This window comes from Solanum dulcamara, chromosome 7 (assembly GCF_947179165.1).
Source record: "Solanum dulcamara chromosome 7, daSolDulc1.2, whole genome shotgun sequence".
Classification (NCBI taxonomy): domain Eukaryota; kingdom Viridiplantae; phylum Streptophyta; class Magnoliopsida; order Solanales; family Solanaceae; genus Solanum; species Solanum dulcamara.
Genome location: NC_077243.1, coordinates 72728955 through 72749770, shown reverse-complemented (window position 1 = coordinate 72749770; position 20816 = coordinate 72728955). Strand labels below are relative to the sequence as shown.

Below are 20816 nucleotides of genomic sequence, written 5' to 3'. Positions count from 1 at the left end.
TTATCTCCTTCAGACATTAGGAGCTTCTTAGGTCTAGCCGGGTACTATAGAAGGTTCGTCAAAGGCTTTTCTTCCATCTCATCTCCTATGACAAAATTGACCCAAAGAAATCCAAATTCATATGGACAGATGAGTGTGAGAAGAGTTTCCAGACCTTAAAAGATCGACTTACCTCTGCTCCTATTTTGACTCTCCCAGAAGGATTAGAGAGGTTTGTAGTTTATTGTGATGCTTCAAAGATTGGTTTAGGTTGTGTCTTAATGCAAAACGGCAAGGTCATAGCCTATGCTTCTAGGCAATTAAAGGTGCATGAGCATAACTACCCTACCCATGACCTTGAATTGGCGGCCGTTGTTTTTGCTCTGAAGATTTGGAGGCATTACCTCTATGGGGTGCATGTGGATGTGTATACTGATCATAAGAGTCTTCAATATGTGTTCACCCAAAAGGACCTTAATCTAAGGCAAAGCAGGTGGCTAGAACTCCTTAAGGACTATGACATGAGTGTGCACTATCATCCGGATAAAGTTAATGTGGTTGCTGATGCACTTAGTAGAGTGTCTATGGGGAGTGTGGCCCATGTGGATGAAAGTAAGAGGGAGTTGGTGAAAGATGTGCACTGATTGGCTAGATTAGGGGTGAATTTGTGGGGTACTAATGATGGGGGTATGGTTGTTCAAAATAGGTCTGAATCCTCTTTGGTGGTGGATGTTAAATCCAAGTAAGATCTTGACCCAAAGTTTATCGAGTTAAAGAAGTTGGTAAAGGAAAAAAAGATAGAGGTCTTTTCCCAAGGGGGAGATGGGGTACTATACTATCAAGGTCGGATATGTTTTCCAAATGTTGATGGCCTAAGGAGTTTGATCATGATGGAGGCTCATAATTCTACATACTCCATTCATCCCGGTTCAACAAAAATGTACCGAGACTTAAAGGAGTTGTATTGGTGGGGTGGCATGAAGAAGGACATAGCAAGGTTTGTGTCCGAATGTACGAATTGCCAACAAGTGAAGGCCGAACATCAAAGGCCGGGTGGCCTAGCCCAAGACATTGAAATCCCAACTTGGAAGTGGGAAGATGTGAATATGGATTTTATAGTGGGTTTGCCTCATATCCGGAAGCGTCATGACTCGATTTGGGTAATTGTTGATAGAATGACTAAGTCATCTCACTTCCTACCGGTTAAAACTTACTATAGTGCCGAAGACTATGCCAAGTTGTATATTCGGGAGTTGGTGAGGTTGCATGGTGTGCCGTTATCCATTATTTCAGATCGTGGTACCCAATTCACTTCTCACTTCTGGAGATCATTTCAAAAAGGCCTCGGTACTAAGGTAAAGTTGAGCACAACATTCCATCCTCAAACGGATGGGCAAGCCAAAAGGACGATTCAAACACTAGAGGATATGTTAAGGGCTTGTGTGTTGGAGTTTAAAGGAAATTGGGATGATCATCTACCTCTCATCGAGTTTGCCTATAATAATAGTTACCACTCAAGTATTGAGATGGCGCCGTTTGAGGCTTTATATGGGAGACGATGTAGATCACCGGTTGGTTGGTTCGAAGTAGGCGAGATGACTTTGTTGGGCCCCGATTTGGTACTTGATGCTCTGGAGAAGGTGAAGATCATTAGAGAAAGGTTGAAGACGGCTCAAAGTCGTCAAAAATCCTATTCTGACACTAGAAGACGGGATCTTGAGTTTAATATGGACGATTGGGTGTATCTGAAGGTTTCACCCATGAAAGGTGTGGTTCGATTTAGTAAGAAAGGGAAATTGAGCCCTAGGTATGTAGGGCCTTATAGAATCGTGAGACGTGTTGGTAAGGTTGCATATGAGTTGGAATTACCATTGGAAATGGCCATGGTTCATCCGATGTTTCACGTGTCTATGTTGAAAAAAAATGTGGGTGATCCTAGTTCATTGTACCTATGAGAGTAGTGAATATTGATGAAAACTTGACCTATGAAGAAGTTCCTGTGGAAATTTTGGACCGGCAGGTTAAGAGATTGAGGAACAAAGAAGTTGCATCTGTTAAAGTCCTTTGGAGGAATCAACAAATAGAAAGTGCAACATGGGAAGCAGAAGCGGATATGATTAAGAGATACCCTCATCTTTTCCCCTCTACCCAAACCTAAGGTATCAAGTTGTCCTTGTTCAATTACTTATCCTTGTACCTCAACTTTTCTTGTCATATGCTTGAAAAATTATAAAATATATTTTAAACGATGTTTTAAATTACACTATTGCATTAATGATGGGTTGTTGGTTTAAACTCTACTCTACTCAAGTTAAGTCTTTCCTCATTCGAGGACGAATGTTCCCAAGGGGGAGATACTTTAACATCCCCTAAAAACGTTGTATACGATATTTCAATTCTCGCCTAAAAATGATACAACCTCTGTATTTTGGGCATACCTTTTTATAGGTTTTTCCATATTTGGTGATTCAAATTTTTGAATAACCACAAGATCTTTACCTACAACTCTTGTGAAGACCATATTTTAAGTTTCGGAGGTTAAGTAGGTCAAATAAATTAATTGTTGTAAGACAGAATGTTGTGACGGAAAAGAGTGTTTATAGAAGAAAAATCATATCTTACTGTAGGATTATCAAAATTGGTTGATTCTTGAACGACATAAAACTAGACTTCTATATCTACAATTCTTATGAAGACACCAAATCCTAATAAGGAATTTATCCTGTTCAAACGTAGCTCCGAAAAGGAGTATTCTGTCAAAGATAACTCATTTCACCTACCATGGAAAGATCTAGATACATTTGACATCACTCATGACATAAATTGTCCTCCATTTAACATCATCCATGACATAAATATATTCTATTAAATTTTTAGATTTTTCTTTATAATTATTTTATTTATTATTAGGTCTCTCTTTCTCACCTATAAATACCCACCTTATTTCCTCATTTTATTCATCAAGCTTTCTCAAGCAAGTCTCCTCTCTATACACTTCTTTACATATTCTCAAATATAGTTTTAGTTCTTAGTAGTGAAGAAATACTATTCCAGTGATTCATATACTCCGTGTAGTACACAAAATGTTCCGGCGGGGAGAAAAGTTAGAACTCAAGAGTGTTCATTAAGTCTTTCGGTTCCGACTAAAGCTTCGGATTCCAGGTATGTAAGGCTTCAATGAGAGTATTCCTTCCGCTCTCATGTCTAAATTATTTTGATTATATGAGAAATTATATTTATTTTCTTTAAGCTCTACTTTAAGTTATGTGGTGTTTATCCATGAGTTCTTCCACCCATGTAGTCCAAAAACTCTTTCAATTAAGTCTCTTGATTTCAAGTAATATTTACTATTATGATTTCCGCTTCTTCATTTATCGTCATTACCTATGAAAGGCTAAAAGAATGCTAAGAGGCTTGTTTGAGGTACTTTCGGGTTCCTCATTCGCCATGTCACGTCTAGGCCCTAGGCTTGGGTCGTGATAAGTTTGGAAGGGGTTTCTTGTTGGAAAAACATTGGGTAAACTATTCTAACCTAATTTCTTGATTACCCATTACTTATTTGGATTTTTAGACATGAAATTGATGATTTTGAGTTGGAGGAATTGGGGTTTTTCAGAACCATATAAATTTGATTTTCTAAGAATTTTCAACTCATTTTAACCCCATTTTTTAAAATGGATTTAACCATTAAATTACTGATTAAATGTCTTCATCTAAAAATAATTAGATTTCGGGTTCAATTTTCGATATGAGATTTTTGACCATTTTATCCTTTTTATCTGAATTTCTTGATTTTAGTGTCAATAGAATCAAAATATGATTGTGAGTCTATAGTTGATTAGATTGTGGTGATTTGGAGTATCGTCAGAGAGTAAAAGCAGTGATTTTAGATTGTTCGTGACTTTTTGGATAAGGCAAGTGGAATTCTAACCTTTGTTAAATATGTTAAACCTTGTATTTTCCTATATGAGGGGATTAGGGTGTGTTGGGTCTTTAGATTGGATTGAATTATATGAGTTGAAGGGTGATAGTGGAAATACAAATAAGTTTAATTGTTTAAGTGTTGTGAACTATGGGACATTGATCTATTGTGTGATTGTGAATTATATGATATCTTATGTGAATATTTATCTTGTTTCACTCATTACTTGTGCATTTATTATATCTGTGATGGCTGAGAAATGATATGAATAAGGTACTGGATATTGGGACCAAGGTTTCTATCAATCGAGGTGATTTGCCGAGGTTTCTTCTGTAGGCCGAGGTCTCTTCCGGCGGATATTATGGCTGAGGTCTCTTTCGATAGATATTGACCAAGGTCATTTCCGGCGGATACATGATCTATGTGAGGTCCCATGGGTTCCAGTCTAAGGTGATCAACAGATGTGTATCGTAGAACTGACATGCATCATGATATCTGACATTGCATTTGCATCTATTTCATCCTGTGATTGATTATGGTTTGAGATTTTCTGTATTTGCCTGAGTATAGTGGTGAGAACATACTTATACTTTTTATTGTGGACTGTCTAGTATTCTAGTGCAATTGTGATTTAAACTGTATAGATTGAGTTGTCTAAGTGCAGGTGTATAGTTGTGGAGGATTGTGGTTGGGATGTTAGTAGTACCTGTGTTCCGCATTGCTTTACTTAGGGTTTAATTTCCATTTTTTGAGTAACTCCTTACTTCCACATTTATGTAGGATTTGAGTCCGGCACCTCTTGATCTTAGTACCCCTTGATCAGGCCGAGCTTCTGAACGCCTGAGAGGTAGCATCTTGTCATCTTCAGCAGACTCTCGTCGTCCATTTACTTTATGTTTTGTTCTACTTGGGAACTGAGACATATATACTTCTATATTTTCCATTTTTATTGAAATAATGGCTTGTACATGTGATACCAAGTTTTGGGTAGTTTAGAATTTATTTTTTGCTTATTCTTTTCTATATCGTTTTAAACTTTATATTTCCGCTTTTATTTCTATTTATTTTAAATTGTTCAGAATTTTAGGCTGACTCATTTTGGTGGGTTAGGCGAGTGCAATCACACCCGAATCTGACTCGTGGCATAAAAAAATTATGCTGGAGTTTGTGAAAAAATGGCTTGTTGAAATTGTTTTTTATGGAGTTTTCATTGAAAATTCAAAATTCGATAAAAAAAATCACATTTTTTAAAAGTAGTATCAACGAAAAAAGAATTATCTAGCCTTACATACATAGCAACCGTGTAAAAACAAAGGAAAATATTATTTACCATATTATTAGGAAAAAAAATATGAATTTCTAATTCAATTTGTTGAAAATTGTCTTGTGGAAAACATTTTGGATGAATGTTTCACTGAAAATTCCAAACATCAGTCAGAAATTCACATATTTTTAAATAGTCAATGAATATATATATATATATATATATATATATATATATATATATATATCTTCTAAACTTCTTTAAGTCCACATTGGGGTCTACTTGACCATGCTTGAGTTTAAAATTCATATCTTCTTCGAGGATTGGAATCCGATTAACAGATTCATATCCAATTGAAAGTTTAAGAGACAAATTCAAATCAGGCTCATCAGATCCAGTTCGTTTCTCATTCATGTTTCCTTCCATAAATTTTATTGAATCACCTGAGAAACAATGAATAGAAAACCCCCAAAAGAAAAATAATTAGCAGAAAAAAAAGAAAATTAATTATGAAGTGCATGAACTAATATATGTATACATCTAACTAAAGAATGCTTCTTTAGGTTTTTTGTGAAGTTGCAAAATTATAAATTGATGTTTTTATATAGAGACTGAAAAGTGATTGTGTTTCTACTTAGACAGTCTGTCATGCAGTAAACTAGATTTTATATAATTTGAATCTTTTGAATAGAAAGGTAATTAAATTTATTTATATATATATATATATATATTAGTTGATCTATTATATATAGTTCATGAAATCACAAAAGATAAGTATTTAAATAAATTTAAAAGTTGGATGGAAAAGTTTACTTGTTTCCTCCTAATTACTTTATGTGATACTAATTAAATAATTTTGACTGACCTTTTTAATTTTAAAAAATAATAATTTTCATGACATTAAGTTAATGAATTTGGTAAAATAAAATAAATTTTGAGTGATTATCTACCATAGCACACACATTTCTCATTGTAAATGCGCTTGTTGTAATTTTTAAAATTTGTTTTAACTAAGCCTTAAACTCGTTAAAAATAGACGTTGACTCATTAAAAATGCGGCGCTGACTAGTTGAAATGCAGCACTGACTCGTTAAAATGTGGCGTCGAATATCTATTGACATATGACCAGAAGGTCACGGATTCAAGCGTTGGAAATAGCCTCTTGCAGAAAATACAAGGTAAGGCTACGTAAAATAGACCCTTTCTCGAACCCCGCACATAGCGAGAGCTTTAGTGCACCGGACTATCCTTCTCTCCAGACCCCACATTATGGGATTTCACCGGATTGTTGTTGTAGGCGCCACACCATCCGCATTGTCTCAATGTGTCCTTCATGAATGATTGCCCTTCGCTCGTCAATATAATGTAAATGCTAATTGGAATTAATAATTTAGAAAATACAATAGTAATAAAGATTACATAGATGGATTACCTATGCCCAAAAAGATTTGCCTAGATTACCTACATTTTAGTTTGTTGGTTGATATAAAGTATCCTGAGAAGTTGATTTATTAATGGTCACTCAAATAATGGGTTATTATCTTAGAAAGTTATTTTCAGCTTGATCTAAATTTTTTTTAACAAAGAAAATGAATTTCTAAGATAATAACTATTAATTGAGTGACTATCTAATAAACCAATTCAAATTTGTTAGTATCATTTTGAAATATAATTATCATTTGTTCGGAAAGTTAATTATACAAGAAGAAAATACCATGAGTGACCATGATAATAGAATCTTGAACAGCTTTTCTTTAACAACTAATAACAAAAATTTATTGGAATTTAGTACAACTACCAATCCCTTGCACGAAAAAACAGTGAAAAGCAAAGTAGTCACAAATGAGAAACACACATATCTTCTGCAAAAAGAGCACTTTAAAGGAACAAATTTTGGAAGCCTATGAGTGAGTGAAAGAATAATCTAGGCCAAATTACATACATGCCCTTCAAAATTTGCATAAACTTTTATTTTGATATTTAACGTTTGTACTTATTAAATACTCTAGTTTACCAAGATATACTATTACCACAATGGTTGATGAACCATCAATAAGTTTCATTAACTATAGTAGGAGAAAAGTGAATGCGCGTTTTCAATTTACTTTTGAAAAGTATTTTGATTACTTCTCAAAACCAACTATTTTATAACCCCCATGCTATAATTATTTTAAACACACTGTCCTCACTTAGTTTAATTTAATTAAAGAGTAATATAGTTTTAAATATGTCTTGTCTTAGTTTGATAAAATTATTTTGTATGCAGAACTAGGAAAAAGTTTGTGACCATGAAACTTTTGTCACGATCCAATTCACCGGATCGTGCGGACACTTATTCTAACACCTAAGTAGGAGAACCCTCAATACCCAACCAATCAAAAATGCTGAAATTTAGGAAATACCTGAATTTTTAAGTGGAAAACCAAAGAATTATGAAATGCTGAGTTACACAACACTGAGATCTGAATTTAATAAATAATTTACATCACAGAGATCTAGTCTAGCAGGTACAAGAACTTCTTAAAATAAAAAGTATAAATAAATTAATGACACAGCTCCACAATAAGAAAAAAAAAGTAGAAGCTATTGGAGACTGTCTTCATCTTCACTTACGAAACCTTACTAACCCTACAAGTACTAGACTATGACAAGTGGCATAGCAAGAATAATATCACTTTAATAAAGAAATTAGGATAAGAAGCTGAAAATGGTTTTCTATTACTGTATTGACTCTTAAAGGGAGAAAGTGAATCACTTTAGTGTGAGATGAAACATACATTGAGTGTGGTATTAGTTGCTAATTAAACAGGTTAGTAGCTCAAGGAAACTCTCAACAAGAGGGAGTCGACTATGACGAAACTTTTGCTCCTGTAGCAAGGTTAGAGTCGATTCGTACACTTCTTGCTTATGAAGCTTTTAAAGGATTTAAGTTATATCAAATAGATGTTAAAAGTGCTTTCCTAAATGGTTTTATTGAAAAAGAAGTGTTTGTCAAACAACCTCCAGGTTTTGAAAATTTGAATTTCCTTACCATTTTTTAAGATTTCTAAAGCTCTTTATGGTCTCAAACAAGATCCTAGGATTTGGTATGAGCGATTGAGATCCTTTTAATTTCTCATGAATTTACAAGAGGGAAAAATTGATACTATTCTTTTTATCAAACATTCATCTCTTGGTAATCTTATTATTCAAATCTATGTTGCGATATTATTTTTGGTAGTACTAATGCTTCTTGTACAAGGAATTTTCAAATTTAATGCAAAGTGAATTCCAAATGAGCATGATGGTGAGTTAACCTTCTTCTTGGGTCTACAAATTCAACAATCTGACAAGGGCATCTTCATCAGTCAAACTAAGTACACTAAAGAACTTATTCACAAGTTCGAAATGAGTAATGCTAATGCTATAGGGACTCCCATGAGTCCTACATGCTCCTTAGATATGGTTAATGAAGGTAAACCTGTAGATGAAACAAAATATAGAGGTATGATTGGATCTCTTTTGTATTTGACTGTCAGTCATCCTGATATAATGTTTAGTATTTGTAAATGTGCTCAATTTCAGTCAGCTCCTATAGAATCTCATTTAACTGCTGTTAAAAGAATTATCATATATCTTATGGGGACTACCTCGTTTGGTCTTTGATATGCTAACTCTAGTAACTTCAATCTCAAAGGTTTTTCAGATGCTAATTTTATAGGAAATAAAATTGATAGAAAAAGTACCAGTGGCACCTGTCAATTTCTTGGAAATTCGTTAGTTTTCTGTAATAGTAAAAAGTAAAATTGTGTTTCAATTTCCACTACAGAAGCAGAATACATTGCCATTGGTTTGTGGTGCACTTAACTTCTGTGGATGATTTATCAATTAGAAGACTATGACTTATTCTGCAAACCTCTCAAATTGTTTTGTGATAACTCTAGTGCTATATGTTTGTCTAAAAATTATGTGCATCATTCGCTGCTAAATATATTGACATCAAGCATCATTTTATTAGAGATCATATTTTAAAAGGTGATAGCCAATTAGCTAATATTTTTACAAAACCTCTTCTTGAAAAGAGATTATGTTTTCTTAGAAAATCTTTAAGCATTATTAAGAATCTGTGTTAATTTTTTACATTGATTGTGTTTCCATAATTATCTTGTGCTTCTTTTATTTTTATCACCATTTCTTCGCCCTAGGTAATTATTACTAACTCTTCCTCTTCTTGTCTCTTCACATCAATCAGTCTTCTCTCTTTTCAAAATTCATATTCTCTTCTTCCACACTGTTCCTATTTGTATTCCAATTTCTTTAAAACAAACTCTTCGTCTCTCCTTCTTCTCTCATCCAACAGCTATGGCCAAAACCTCAAAATCTTCCCCTCTTCCTTCGCGTAGGAGTTCTTGTAACAAGGGAAAAAGGGTTGTTTCTTCCCCTATTTCAGTTGACTCAGATGGTTCTGAATACCAATCACTCACTTGTTCCTCTGAATCCTCTCATCCTCCCAAGCATTTTTAATAAAGAAGAAATCAATGTAGATATGAAAAAAAAGTAAAGCTTGATATCGACAATTCCCTAAATATTAAGATAGGCTCTTGGGGCTCTTCTCATGAATCTCTATTTCATCCCTAAAGTCTAAAAATATTGTGCATGGCCGCATTGTTGATTTAAATCTCTTATTCTCTCAAAATTGTCCTATTAAAGAACTCTTTGAATATCAAGGTTGGGCTAATATCTTCTCCTCCACACCCAATATCGTATATGAACCTCTTGTCCGTCTATGTTACTCAAATCTCAGGTCTTCTAAGCTTGGAGTATCGAAAACTTTTGTTCTTGGTAAAAGAATTTTTTTTGACTATGATATTTTCGAAAGATATTTTTTGCTCTAATATTTCTGCTCCTTCCAAATGCTCCTGGCCTTCTGATATTGGCGTTTCCTTTGAGGAACCAAAAAAGGCCATATCCCTAGAATCTGCTGCTAATCTTCCCTCTTAGTTAGGCCCTAAAGATGTGTCCTTTGAAACAAGGGTTATCGCTCACATTACTACAATAATTCTCCTTCTCCGTGCTGGCTCTCATTCCACTCTCACCACTGGAGACACTCTTGTCACCTATTACTATTTCTTCAAACATCGTCTCAAGATATCCTCTTTCATTCTCAATTTCATGTTGGAATCTGCGACTGACTCTACAAGTCTTCCTTATGGTATTTGATCACTCGTATTTTACAAAAAAAAAATATAAACCTCGATGATTTTTCTCCCATTCTGGTTAAGTAAAGCTATAATTCCAAGGCTTTGGGTTGCATAGGATATGTCAAATCTGGTAATTCTTAGCTTCTTAAGTCTGATTCAAGTGAGAGAAATTGCGCTCCCTCCTCACCTAAGGCCAAACCCTCCACTACTGACATTCCTTCCATCTCTCATCCCATTCCTTTTGTTCTTTCTGATACTAGAACTTTTGAGGATATTCTTGCCAAGCTAAACGAGATGGATGGTAAGTTTGAGTCTCTTCAGGACTTTCTCCTCGCTTCACAATTTCAACTGGACAAGCTCAAGGAAGTTACTATAGAAACAGAAGCAAATGTAGCCAAAATTCATCTCAAGCTTTATCACGTTATCAAGGAAGCAGTCAAGATTGTCAATCGCGTACATGCCTGCACTGAAGGAGTTGGTGCCTCTATCTCTATGAAGCTTAAAGCCCTCAAAACTACTATTGTCAATACTCTGACGTGCTTTCTCTGTATTCAACATTAATCCTTTGAAATATTTCTTTTGAGACTGTATTTTGGGCATAAGCCCTCAAACAATTTATTTCATGTTTTGCTACTCCTACTTTATTTTGTTTGGATGCTTATATTTGATGCTAGTTAACTTATAATTGTTGACTGTTGTTTATACACTATCCTATGGATTATTCCCTCTATTCTTTCCTTTTTGCTGATGTCAAAGAGGGAGAAAAGTAAGTACAAGGGGGAGTCAACTAGTTAAATCCTTCTCAGTCAACTAAAGACAATCAATCACACGTTCAGGGAGAGCACTACTCATACGTGAAAGTTTGACTACTTAATCATTGTCATTATCAAAAAGGAGGAGATTGTTGAAGCTAATTTTGATGATAGTATGCGGGTTTCACAAAAAGAAAAGAAGCAAAGAAATCATCAAAGATTGATAATATGCAGGTATCATAAAAAGAAAAAAAGCAAAGAAATCAGCAAAAATTTCTCAGCAGCAAATCAAGGAGCATCTACAAGTGATCTACAAGTCAAGTATAAAGCAAGAAAAGGAAAGAAAATAATCAACAAAAGAAGGAAAGCAAGTAAAAAGGATTTTACAAAGAAAGGGAACAATACCAAACTGATTGAAGAAAAGATTTGCAGAACAAATGACAATCAGTCACTCAATCACAAAGCAAATTGGGTGAAGAAGGATATCATCTTCAACGGTTAGGATTGCAAAGTCATTAAGACTTTGCCCTTATTCTTGGAAAGATGGATACACCTTCCTTTCCAAGGATCAATTCTTTTGGGTTGCACTCAGCCTCAACAAACTATAAATCAATCAAGACTTGACTAAAGTATTCACTCCGTTGAATACACTTATACAATCTCTGTTCTACTTTAGCAGGCAATGTTATTCCTTGTGAATTTTTGTGTACTTAAAAAGAGAAGAGAGAATTAGAGTGGTGAGGCATTGTATCAAAAAGAAACTGAAAAATGAAGAGTGATCAAAAATGAATTGAGTGTAGATCTAGGATCTACTTTTGTTCCACTTGTAACCTTTCATAAGCTTTAGTAGAACATCCTTGCAACTCAAGGGGACTAGACTAAGATCCATGTTGGATCCCAATCATTATAAAAACATCTAGCGTCATATTTCTTTCTTGCTCCTTACAGTCTACTTATTATCTCTGATTTTATTAGTTAATTATTTTTGTTGCATGTCGACTAACCATTTTTAAAATAGTCAATGCACCCCCCTGTTTCTTGCACTTTAATAGTATTGATATATATTGGGTTGTGCTGGTACTAGTGTTTGTTATATAGTAATGAAATATTATTTCTATTGAGTTAGCTTAATAAAACAAAAGAAATTTGCCCTTCTTCACTTCTGCTCCATACTTAGATAAGGCTGATAACGAAAACTTTCTCCGACCAATTATCGAATCTCTAATCGTCCGGAAGTATGACGGTTGAGGTACCGAACACCGTTAGCTATCCTAACGGCGACTTGAAATCCAAAAAAACTAACGCCGGCTCTAGGAAATCAAAGGAGAGTGAGCGCCACTGTAGGCGGCAAAAGCAAAGGGAAAACAATAGGGTAGCGTCTAGTGGAGAATACAGTGACACAGCCGCTGTTAACGAAGCTAATGGCGGTGCTAATGATACTGATAAGGAGAATTCCGATCTACAGAAGGTATTTTCGGATTGTTTTGAGGTGTACGCAACCTTACCCTACTTGTGAAAGTAATGAGGTTGTTTCTGATAGAACCTCGGCTCAAGTGAAACATATAGAAAATAATGGAGCAAGGTAATAGTAAAATTAAAGAATACTATAATAGGATAATTACTGATAATGCTATTAATTAATAACACTAAACAATATTCAACTATTTACTAATTTTATATCCTAATTCTCAACCTTCATATTCTCCTATAAATTGAAAATGATGAAAATAAAAATAGTAAGAATAGGCATTCATTTCAATTTTTCCTTGTTCCAAAGTTCAGAGTGTATTAAAAGATACTTACTGAAACTTGATTCATGAAATCCTGGTTTCTCAATATGAATTTTTCCAGCTGAAGTGTGGTAAACATTCTTAGTAGGAGGCATCTTTAAAGGCTCTCTTTTTACTGAATAAAAACAATAATATATCCAGTGTAATTTCACAAGTGGGATCTGGGAGGGTGGTGTGTACGCAACCTTACTCTTACCTTGTGAATAATTTATCGATAAATTTTTTTATTTTTCAAAATATTAAGATCTTTCATTAATTTAATTTGAATTTTAATTAATTTTAATTACTAGTATTTTTTGTCACAGTCTGTTGCATTTTTGAATATTGACTTGTTTTGTTAAATCATTATTTTTCATTAAATTATATTTTTATATGTCGTTGATTACATTTGTTTCATATTTATTTTAGTATTTCTATCATAGTTTAAAAATACATTAAAACATAGATAATATTAAATTACTCAGATATTTAATTGACTCATGATTAGGGATGGTCATGATATGATATAGTATGGTATTTGAAACTATGGTATGGTAATTTTGGATTTCGATTTTTTTAAAATATTATATCATTACCATACCAATTTGGTTCGATATTTTGAAGTTCTATTTCGGTATTTTGCTGGTAAATTTATAACCATAGTTTGTTAACTACGATTAGTATGTACTCATATAATAGAGTATTATGACTTCGACGATTCAAAAAATGGTCTCAATTGTATCATACTAAAATATTACACATGTAGAAATATATATTCAAAATAAAGTACAAACAACTTTTTTTATTAATCAATTACATTTAAAATATATTTCAATCAAAATAGAGTAATCAAAGTTTTAATTTCTAAACATTTAGTTTATACTAATACTAGGTTGCATATTTGTTAGTATTATACATGTTATTTATGTAACTATATACTTTCGGTATGGTATTCAGTATTTCAGTATTTTATTTCTAAATACCAAATACCATATCAAATACCAATTTTTTTTAAAATTTATGTCATATACCATACCAAATACCATAATATCAAAATCAAGGTATCAAAAATTTTGGTTTGGTATGATAATTCGGTATATACCATACCATGCTCAGACCTACTCATGATTTTGGGCCCATAATTTTGAATCCATAATTTTGTAAAATGGGTGGTTTTAAATTGAAATTTTATATAAATAAATTCTTTTAAATTAATAATTACCCTTTTTAGGACACTTTTTTTTACTACATTCTATAGCATATTTACATTAATTAATAACTAAAATCATTCCACTACTCTCTCTCTCTCTTTCTCTCTCTCTGTCTCTGTCTGCGTCTATCTCCCTTCTTCTTCTTCTTTTTTTTAAAAAAATTTAAATTCAAAACACATTTACTAGGGAAACAAACCATTTTCCCTTCTTCTCCTTTTTTTGTTCCATTTTATCTTTCTCTTTCTCTTTCACTGTCTCCCTCTTTTAAAAATAATAACTAATTATTCTAATTTAAATAGTACAAAAATATTTGAAATTCACATATAATACTTATAATATATTTATATTAGATATTTTTTAATTATATATTCTCCACATTTTAATTATAATATATTGAATTCAAAATTTATTATAATTTTTTTCTCTTATTAACGGAATATATTACTGTATTAAAAATATTTAGTTATATATTCACTATGTGCATTGAAGCATGCCTATAATTAATATAATATATTGAATTCAAAATGTATTACAATTTGAATTCAATATTATACATTGTTATGAATTTGATTGTTGTTATTTCAATAAATATAATACATTTCTAACAATGTAAATTAATTTGAATTGTACTGAAATATTTAAAATTCATACATAATACTTATAATACATTCATTTTAAAAATGTTTTAGTTATATATTTACTACGTGCATTGAAACATGCCTACATTATGTAGAATATATTGAATTAAAAAATATTATAATTACTTTTAATTTTTTCTCTTATTAACAGTGTTAAAATATATTATTGTATTAAAAATATTTTTATTATATATTCACCACATACATTGAAACATGCCTATAATATGTATAATATACAACAACCCAGTGGAATCCCACAACGTAGGATCTGGGGAGGGTAGAGTGTATGTAGACCTTACTCCTACCAAGATAGGACGACTGTTTCTGAAAGACCCTCGGCTCAATAAAAACATAACAAGCGGTCAGATAAGGTTAAGAAATTCAAAGCTTTATGAGGTAACAGATAACGAAAGCGTTACAAATACAATAGAGTAATCAAAGTATAGAAAGTAGTATATAATAAAAAAAATAACAACAATAACAAAAATCAGAGCACAAGAAATTGTAATGCACTATTGCGGCTACGAATAGGGAAGGATAACGGGACTATGTACTAGTCTTCTATCCGAATGTAGGTCCTCCACACCCTCCTATCTAAGGTCATGTCCTCCGTAAGCTATAACTGCGCCATATCCTGTCTAATTACCTCTCCCCAATACTTCTTCGGCCTACCCCTACCTTTCTATACCCATCCATGGTCAACCTCTCACACCTCCGCACCAGGGCACCTGTGTCTCTGTAACAACCCCTAAAATATTGTATGTCGGTATTTCAATTCTCGATGAAAATAATACAGCCTCTGTATTTTGGGCATTACTCTTCATGGGTTGGTCCAAATTAGGTGATTCAAATTTCTGGGTAATCACAACATCCTTACCTACAACTTTCATGAAGAACATAACTTCAAATTCGGAGTATAAGTAGGTCAAATAAATTAATCTTTGCAAGATATAGTGCTGTGACGGAATTGAGTATTGATAGAAGAAAATTCATATCTCACTGTAGGTTGCTCCAAATTGGTTGATTCTTGAACGATATGAAACTAGACTTCCATATCTACAATTCTTATGAAGACACCAAATCCTAATAAGGAATTTATCTTATTCAAACGCAGCTTCGAAAACGAGTATTCTGTTAAAAAGAACTCATCTTACCTACCATGGAAACATCTAGATGCATTTGACATCATGCATGACATAAATTGTCCTCCATTTAACATCATCCATGACATCAATATATTCCATTAAATTTTTAGATTTTTCTTTATAATTATTTTATTTATTGTTAGGTCCCTCTTTCCCACCTATAAATACCCACCTTATTTCCTCATTTTATTCATCAAGCTTTCTTAAGCATTTCTTCTCTCTATATACTTCTTCTCAAATATAGTTTTAGTTTTAGTAGTATAAAAATACTACTCCGGTTATTCTTATACTCCGGATAGTACACAAAACGCTCCGGCGAGAAGAAAAGGCTAGGGATCCAAGAGTATTCCAATTCGGAGTAAACCTTCGGATTTAAGGTATGTAAGGCTTTCATAGCATCGGATTGAGTTCGTCCATGCGCTCAATATTTAAATTCATTATAATTGAGTTATAGTTGAGTTTTATCCAAATCTTGAATTCTAAATAAATTAATTCTTCTTCTATTGAGTTAGATATATTTATGCATTAATATTATTATTATTGTTATCTCTCATATTATTGGAATTATTGTTCATGGCTACTTTCCCATGAATCCTAATTGATTTGATGTTCATGAATATTTTTACACATGTTTTGAGTAAAGATGTTGACTTTTTATTATTTTTATTGATAAAAAGAGAGTTATATGAATTAATACTATATATGTATTTTATTGAGTTTTGAAAGAGCAAAAGAGTTGAATTTGAATGAATTTGAGAAAATGATATTTTGAGCAAGATGTTTTGATGAGATGAAAATGATGTTTTTGGAAGTATAATGATTGATGAACATGAAATGAGATGAGTTTGATGATTTAAATTAAAGTCCAATGAGACTAGATGATGAGTTTAATATGAGCACATATTTTGGGAGTAGTATTGAGCACCGAGTTGGGTAAGAGTTTAATTTACTCAAACCCCAGAACTACGTAGCCAGCGTAGGATGGAGGCTATGCCTCTTAAGTCCCAAAAAGAGGACTTTGATGAATGAATCAAAGATGGTGATGTCCTTTATCCTGGCAAGGTATTGGATGGATGTGGCAACGACATCGCTTCGTTGTATCATCGCTAGCTCATAAGTGATGGTTGTCGGTTAGAGAAACTCTCAACTGAGTAAGCATTGTTTATTACTATTATTTTTATATTTTAAACTTGCATTACATATTGATGTTGAGAAAATGTTGAGTTTTGAGCTGAGTTTTCTCGAGAGGAGTTTATTGATATCTGTCCTTACCTTCCTGCCATTTTACATACTCGTACATTCCACGTACTGACGTCATTCGACCTGCATCGTTTTATGATACAGATACAGGTGTTAGAGATCCTCAACAGGCGCATCGTTGAAGATCATTTATTTTCAGCTATTTGGTGAGTCCTTCTTGTATTCGAAGGAACTCCTTATCCTTTTATTATTGTTGAGTGTGATGTTTCTTTTGAGGTAGCCATGGACATGTCATTGGCACCATCTAAGAGTATTAGAGGCTTCATAGACAGAGTTTGATGATGTAATCGGAGTAGTTCTCCTTAGAAACTATTTCTTCTAAGAATTATCTATTTTTCCTTTGATTATGACAAGCCCACATTAGTATTATTAAGTCTTCCGCTGATGAACAAATGAGTAATGAGACCAAGTGGTTCTCTCGGAAGCCAGAAATGATTTCTGAGTGCCGGCCACGCCTAGGGTACCCTCTCGGGGCGTGACAGTCTCTCCTCTTTACATGCCCAAACCATTTCAGTCGTATTTTTCGCATCTTGTCTTCCACCGAGGCCACTCCCACCTTGTCCTGAATAGCCTCATTTCTAATTTTGTCGCTTCTGGTGTGCCCACACATCCATCTCAACATTTTCATCTCGGCAACTTTCATCTTTTGAACGTGAGAGTTCTTAACTGGCCAGCACTCTACCCCATACAACATAGCATGTCTAACCACCTCTTTGTAGAACTTTCTCTAAAGTTGTGATGACATCATCTTGTCACATAACACTCCAGAAGCGAGCCTCCACTTTGTCCACCCTGCCCTAATACGATGTGTGACATTATCGTCAATCTCTCCGCTGCCTTGCATGATAGACCCAAGATACTTGAAACTACTTCTCTTTTGGATGACCTGGGCACCAAGCCTAACTTCCACGCAATATGTATAATATATTGAATTCAAAATGTATTGTAATTATCATTTATATTTATTTCTTTTATTGTATTAGAAATGCATTATATATGTATTTACATAAAAATATTATCAAATTTAAAAGTAATAAAAACATCATTTTCTTAATATTCAATCCAAATTAAATTTTAAATTAAGATAATTAATTATTATTTTTAAAAGAGGGAAAAGAGAAAGAGAATCAACAGACAAAAAGAAAAAAAAAGAGAAGAAGGAGAGAGAGGAAGAAAGAGAAATGTATTTTTTTTAATATTTCTGATAAGAGAAATACTGTCATTTTTTATAAAGGTAAAACATATATTAAAACTCGTAATTAATACTATATATATATATTTAATGAATTGTTGCTATGAAACCATTTTATAGATTAAAAAATGCACAACAAGCCATGTCTAGAGAAAAACAATGAGCCAAGTCCAAGTAGATCAGCCCAAAAATAAAGCAAAAACAAAACTTAAGTTAAATTATGAAAGCTAAACAAAAGGGTGAAATTCTCTAGATTGTTGTTGGAGAAACCTTCCATTTCAGTAGTGTCTCTTAGAGGTAGGCATTCGGTTATTTGGTTCGGTTTCAATTTTTTTATTTTGATTTTTTTGATTTTTGGTTTGTGTAATTGTTGTACCGAATATCGAACCAAACCAATTTAATTCGGTTCAGTTCAGTTTTTTTTAATTCAGTTTGATTTGGTTTGGTTCGATCTATTGTTGCAAAGCTCTTCCATAAAAATTGAAAACTGAAAAGAGCCAACTCACACCAATTTTTTTACCACATATCAATGAGGAGATCTGGAGCAGACAAGCAGGCCGTCGCTGGAGTAGACGATCGTCGCTGGAGCATACGAGCAGACTCGTGTCACGTCAAGTCGATTTCGACCATCGCTGGTCGAAGGTCGATGAAGGCTAAGGAGAACTAGAGAATTGGAGAAGTGTCGATGAAGGCTAAGGAGAACTAGAGAATTGGAGAAGTGTCGATGAAGGCTAAGAAGACTGAAAATTAAAAGTGAACTGAAAATTGGGAAAGGAAAATAGGAAATAATTAATATAAAAAGTATGTAATAATTAAATATCTAATAAAGCATATTAATAATTTAATATAGTATGTATTAATTTCTGTGAACCGAAATACAACAAAATGTGTTACCGAAAACCAAATCGAAAAATCGAATTTATACAAAATATGAATTGAAAATCGAACTGAAAATTGAAAAATCAAAAAAATTTGATTCGGTCCGATATCTCGATTTTTTATATTTATACCCACCCCTAGTGTCTCTCATCTCCATGTTGATCTTTGTTGATAATTGATCTCCTCCTCTTAATAGTGATTGTGAAATATTCTCTTACCGGAGTCTTTGGTTTCCTTGAGCTCCCAGATGATTTCAAAGTAAGTTTATGCCATTGTCTTCTTCGATGTCATGGATGTCGATGTTTAAGTGCCAACTTTGGTGTTTTCTTTTTCTTAATTAGATCTGTCTTTTTTTTCTTTTCTTAAGCGTATTATTTTTCCTTGTGGATCTATTGAGTGTCATTTCCTAGTAGAGGGCCTTCTTCTTATTTCTTCTAAATCAGAGTAGCTCATTGTTTAGAGTGATTTTATGTGATAAAATTTGCAGACAAACAACAACTCCTTATATAATATTTATTTTAGTAATTAGTCCAAAATATTCTTTATAACCCCTTTACATAGGCTTCAAAATAGTGGGTGAGGATATAATTTTAGAAGAGGAAAAGGCATAAATACCCCTTGAAATTGTATTGAAAAGTCAATTACACACTTTAACTACTAAGGCGACTTATTACACACCTATACTACTCAAAAGTGTATTTATTTACCCCTTCCTACACCCAACCTCCAGCGCATTTCAGTCACAATTTCTTAGCGCCTCACTCGCGATTTTTTATTTTTTATTTAATTAAAATGGTCCTCCAATGGTACTTTCTTGGGAATCAATATTATAACCCACACTTGACCCTAATTTTCACCCAAAAAATTGAAGAACCCTAAATTTCTTCAAAGCATCAATTTGAAGCCCCAAATTAAAGTTCAAGCTCAGTTCTTTTTAAAGGGAATCAAAGGTAACGTTTTATTCCTTTCTCATTTTTCCATTTCTATGCTACCATGACATTGCTATCATTGGGATGTTGTCAATAAAATCATGGAACAAATTGGAGTATTACTATCTCTTGAAAAAGCAACTATGATCATGACATGAGGATGTGAAGATAAGGCAAGAGTAGAAATACACCTGACTAAGGAACTCCATGATAGTGTTTGGATAGAAGAAGGTGAAGAAGAAGGCTACTGACACACTCATTTGGATTTTTGTTTTATCAAACATACAAGAGTGGAACAAAAAAAATTATAAATTGACAGATTGGAGAAACTGGAATCATGCACCACATGCATTTCAGGAACGACGAAATTTGGCATTCCAATGATAAGATGATGAGAATCAAATTTGGTATTTCAAAGTAATTGGGTGTAGGAAGGGGTAAATAATGCTAACTCAATTAAATGATAAAAACTCAAATGTTGACGCAAAAACACTATAAAATCAAAGAAATCTTTAGTAATTTATTCAATCTATGATAGAAATTATCGATTTCTTTGATTTTGGTGTTCTTAGATTTTGTTTATTCGGTTTTGGTGTTGATTAGGGTGAAATGAAATGGGTATGGATAAAATGAATGGTATGGGTGAAAACATATGGGCATGGGTGATAAAGGGAAAAGACATAAATTCTCCTCTGA

General features: G+C 33.1%; 1 long non-coding RNA gene across 1 annotated transcript; it reads left to right on the top strand.

Annotated features, from left to right (window-relative positions):
* The first annotated feature begins 16070 nt into the window (after positions 1-16070).
* Positions 16071-17486, top strand: LOC129896814 (uncharacterized). The gene is made up of 2 exons (XR_008768049.1): positions 16071-16237; positions 17205-17486. It is a non-coding gene; the product is annotated as an uncharacterized LOC129896814 (long non-coding RNA).
* The last annotated feature ends 3330 nt before the right edge of the window (positions 17487-20816 follow it).